Genomic DNA, 5,346 nt, shown 5'->3' with positions numbered 1-5,346 from the left:
GATTTTATTTATTTATTTGACAGAGAGATTACAAGTAGGCAGAGAGGCAGGGAAGCAGGCTCCCCGCTGAGCAGAAAGCCTGATGCAGGGCTGGATCCCAGGACGCTGAGATCATAACCTGAGCTGAAGGCAGAGGCTTAACCCACTGAGCCACCAAGGTGCCCCAAGAATTTTCCATTTTAAAGACAGATTTCCTTCCTAAAGCTATTGTTTATGCAACATATAACTTTAAAGGGAGTAAGATAAAATCCAAAATGCAGAAATAACATAAAAATATATTTTAGATTTTTCAGTGTCATATTAAGGAACATAAAACAGGCCCATCCTAAATTTCAAAGACTATTTTAGAAATAAAGACTTATATAGTTAGTAAGAAAATGAATGCAGAAATAAGTTTGTTAAATTAACCACAAAACCCAGGAGTATTTTATTTCCTTCGTGAATGTATATTTGACTTAGGATTTACTAGTGATTAGGGCCCTATTCATAGATTCTGTATAGTTGTAAACTTTTTTAAACTTTTAGAAAATTGCTAAATTACAAATATTTTTTTGGTCTAGAAAAAAATTAAAATAATTCTTATCCAGGAGAAAAGATAAATCCAAAGGTTATAGTTTTAATGACATGGAAGGTATTAGCCACTTTTGTGTCTAATACAGCAAATATATTTGCACATTTCTCTTCTAGCTGAATAGATAAATATGTTCTACACAAGTTCTTTGTCTGTAGGGGGAGGAGAATTATGTATAAGTGTCAGCTCAATGAATTTTCACAAACTGAACCCTACCCAGGGTAACCAGCACTCAAGTCAGGGTGCAGACTATGGCTCCAGTCTAGAAGCCCCTACAATTACAGCTGAGCCATAGAAGCATAACCACTATCTGACTTCCAATCACATAGATTAGTTTTGCATATATATATATATATGCATATATATATGTGGATACATATATAATTATAGTGCATTGCATTTTATGTATATATGCAATGCAAAACTTACCTATGTCATATATATCATCATCATATATATATATACTGTATTTGATTATAATAATCATACAGTATGTGCTCTTTCTTTTCTGACTTGTTTAAAAATTCAACATTAAATTTGGGAGACTCATCCAAGTTGGTGTGTATAATCATAGTTTGTTTATTCTTATTGCTGTATAGAATTCCATTGTATGAATCTCTCTTTTTTAAAACTATAATTGGCATATAACATTATATTAGTTTCAGATATATAGCATGATTCAATATTTGTATTTATTGCAAATGATCATCACAACGAATCTTGTTAACATCCATCACCATACATAGTTGCCAATTTTTATGATGAGAATTTTTAAGATGTACTCTTTTAGCAACTTTCAAATATGCAATATTATTAACTACAGTTACTATGCTGTATATTACATCCCCAAGACTTTTTAATCTTATAACTGGAAATTTGTACTTTCCCTTTGCCTTCATCCATTTTGCCCACCCCCCGCTTCCCATTTCTGGCAAACACCAGTCTGATCTCTGTTTCTTAAGATACAACAAATAAATGTTTTTTTAACCAGTTTTACCAACTTGCTATTTTCTTTAAATAATCCAATTTTTGAAATGTATTTGACATATATTTATGCAAGAGTCATCATTTTTTAACATTTAAAAATATTGTTTTGAAGGAGTGGAAATTTCTGATGTCATTGTTGTTCCCTCCAGCTAAGGTCACAAAAGGAAAGGGGGCCCTTGCCACTCCAGCAAAAAAGTGGACTGAACCATTATAGGAGAGTTGTCATTAATTGATAACATCTATCCATTTTATATTATTACTAAGGCAGTTAATATATCTGCATAGAAGCAAAGAGCCTCAAAGAGAGAGATGTAGGCTAGAGCCTATATTGAACCCCTGTCCTTTTGCAGCTCAATTTTATTAAAATCTCTCTGATCCCATGGCTTGAAGTCAACCAGGTGAGGAATGTTGGCAGAAAGAATATCAAGGTCATCCCAGGGATACTCACTTGGAATAGTCAGGATGAGTGAATCAGGCTCGCTTCCAGGACTGAATGACTGTGGAAAAAGGTAGTATCACAAAAGAAAAACTGTGTGGAAAGGACCAAAACCTTCCACCCTCCTCTTTTTGCTCCCCCAATTGCTCTAATACAGCAGCAGTGCTCTGGGAATAGTCACTCAGTATATAAAGCTAAATAAAAACAGTAATCCTGGAGACCCAATGCAGAGGCTTCTGGCTGTTCTCCAACTCAGCGTTACCACAGATTGTGAGGGGATCTACATCCATGGCTTGTTCAGGGGCAGTCATCTTGACAGCCCAATCTGTCTATATGGCTACTATGGGCAAACATCATACTTAGGAAAAATCCTTTCTCTCTTCCTTTCCTATAACCTTAGAATGTCCTGCGTGACCAGCCACTGGAATAGTGGACAATGAGAATATCCTGGCTATCTGCGACACCTTACAATAGCAGCACTGAGAGCCCGTGACAGAAGAAATGGCAGCTGGAGAGAAAGGCCATTACTAGACTGATTAAATTCATTAAGTTTCTTGCTCTGAATATTCTCAGGCAGCCCCTCTGGATTGAATAAGTTGTGGGATTCTGAAAATACACAACTCAAGGAAGGAAGTCACATTTAAAAAGGATAGTACGTTTTCTACTAACATAGAAAAGGTGAAAGAAGAGTGGATTATTCAAAAGAGATAGGAACTTTATGAATCTACAGCTAAAGTTTCAGTGAGACCTATTCTAGTTGTTATGGGTCAAGTTGTGTCCCTCAAAAATTCATATGTTGAAGTCCTAAACCCCCAGCACCCCAAAATACACCTTATTTGGAAATCAAGTCTTTACAGAAGTAATCAAGTTAGAATGAGTCATTTGGGTGAAATTTTATCCAGCATAACTGGTGTTACACAAAGGAGAAATTTGGACACAAACATGTATGTGTACAGGGAGAATTCCATGTGAATATGAAGATGGCTATCTGCAACGCAAGGAGAGTGGTCTGGAACAAATCTTCCTCCATAGCCTTCAGATGGAACTAATCCTGACAACATGCTGATTTCAGGTGTCCAGCCTCCAAAACTGTGAGAAATTTCTGTTGTTTAAGCCACTCAGCCTGGGTATTTTGTTACAGCAGCCCTAGCAAAACAATATACAAGTTTTTATTTGAACAAATGAGTTATCTAGATCTCTAAGAAGATATAAATGCATACTGCATAAAATATTAACATCTATTTATTATATTATTAATATAGCAAATTGTATATGTACAAATGTTATCCCCTTAAATTCCTCTTACGCCAATATGTAGCCCTTTAATCAAAACCATTTGGGGACCTAATGTTAGTGTTATCATTGGCATTGAATACACTTCTTTGCTGCCTCTTGGGTCATAGAACAAGACTCAAACACAAGCACAAATGTGGACATGTGCTCAAAACTGACCAATCATATTATTGCCTGAACCTAGCCATCACAGTCCATCTGGTTATGAAATGTATTTAAAAGTAAATGCCTCCAATAAAAGGCTTCCATATTGGCAAAGAAGAATTCAAACTCACTCTTTGCAGATGATATGGTACTTTATGTGGAAAACCCAAAAGACTCCACTCCAAAACTGCTAGAACTCACATGGGAATTCAGTAAAGTGTCAGGATATAAAATTAATGCACAGAAATCAGTTGCATTTTTATACACCAACAGCAAGACAGAAGAAAGAGAAATTAAGGAGCCATTTACAACTGCCTAGGAATAAACCTAAGATACCTACGAATAAACCTAACCAAAGAGGCAAAGAATCTATACTCAGAAAAACTACAGAATACTCATGAAAGAAATTGAGAAAGACACAAAGAAATGGAAAAACGTTCCATGCTCATGGATTGGAAGAACAAATATTGTGAAAATGTCTATGCTACATACAGCAATCTACACATTTTAAGGCAATCCCTATTAAAACACCATCAATTTTTTCCAAAGAAATGGAACGAATAATCCTAAAATTTATATGGAACCAGAAACCTGAATAGCCAGAGGAATATTGAAAAAGAAAGCCAAAGTTGGTGGCATCACAATTCCAGACTTCAAGCTCTATTACAAAGCTGCAGTCATCAAGACAGTATGGTACTGGCACAAAAACAGACACATAGATCAATGGAACAGAATAGAAAGCCCAGGAATAGACCCTCAACTCTGGTCAACTAACCTTTGACAAAGCAGGAAAGAATGTCCAATAGAAAAAAGACAGTCTCTTCAACAAATGGTATCGGGAAAATTGGACAGCCACATGCAGAAGATGAAGCTGGGCCATTTCCTTACACCACACATGAAAATAGACTCAAAATGGATGAAGGACCTCAATGTGAAAAAGGAATCCATCCAAATCCTTGAGGAGAACACAGGCAGCAACCTCTTCGACCTCAGCCACAGCAACTTCTTCCTAGAAACATCGGCAAAGGCAAGGGAAGCAAGAGCAAGAATGAACTATTGGGACTTCATCAAGATCAAAAGCTTTTGTGCAGCAAAGGAAACAGTCAACAAAACCAAAAGACAACTGACAGAATGGGAGAAGATATTCACAAATGACATATCAGATAAAGGGCTAGTATCCAAAATCTATGAAGAACTTATCAAACTCAACACCCAAAGAACAAAGAATCCAATCAAGAAATGGGCAGAAGACATGGACAGATATTTCTGCAAAGAAGACATCCAGATGGCCAACAGACACATGAAAAAGTGCTCCACATCACTCGGCATCAGGGAAATACAAATCAAAACCACAATGAGATACCACCTCACACCAGTCAGAATGGCTAAAATTGACAAGTCAGGAGATGACAGATGTTGGAGAGGATGTGGAGACAGGGGAACCCCCCCTACGCTGTTAGTGGGAATGCAAGCTGGTGCAGCCACTCTGGGAAACAGCATGGAGGTTCCTCAAAAAGTTGAAAATAGAGTTACCCTATGACCCAGCAATCACACTACTGGGTTTTACTCTAAAGATACAAATGTAGTGATCTGAAGGGGCACCTGCACTTGAATGTTTATAGCAGCAATGTCCACAATAGCCAAACTATGGAAAGAACCTAGATGTCTATCAACAGAGGAATGGATAAAGATGTCGTGTATATATATAATGGAATACTATGCAGCCATCACAAGAAATGAAATCTTGCCATTTGCAATGACGTGGATGGAACTAAGTCAATCAGAGAAAGATAATTATCATATGATCTCCCTGATATGAGGAATTTGAGAGACAGAATTGGGGGCTTGGGGGGTAGGGAAGGAATAAATGAAACAAGATGGGATCAGGAGGTAGACAAACCATAAGAGACTCTTA

General features: G+C 36.9%; 1 protein-coding gene across 2 annotated transcripts in view; it reads left to right on the top strand.

The window, feature by feature from the left end:
- Positions 1-2,934: 2,934 nt before the first annotated feature.
- The window catches only part of TYR (tyrosinase), a 134,794-nt gene continuing 132,382 nt past the window's right edge, over positions 2,935-5,346 (top strand). For both annotated transcript variants that reach the window (XM_032852841.1, XM_032852840.1), the window contains exon 1: positions 2,935-3,085. The gene's annotated coding sequence lies outside the window, so the exon portion shown is untranslated. The remainder of the gene's footprint in view (positions 3,086-5,346) is intronic.

The sequence above is a fragment of the Lontra canadensis genome, unplaced genomic scaffold (assembly GCF_010015895.1).
Source record: "Lontra canadensis isolate GAN:19392208 unplaced genomic scaffold, GSC_riverotter_1.0 scaffold7, whole genome shotgun sequence".
NCBI lineage: Eukaryota > Metazoa > Chordata > Mammalia > Carnivora > Mustelidae > Lontra > Lontra canadensis.
The sequence above is the reverse complement of the archived record's forward strand: the minus strand, read 5'-3'. Positions and strand labels throughout refer to the sequence as shown.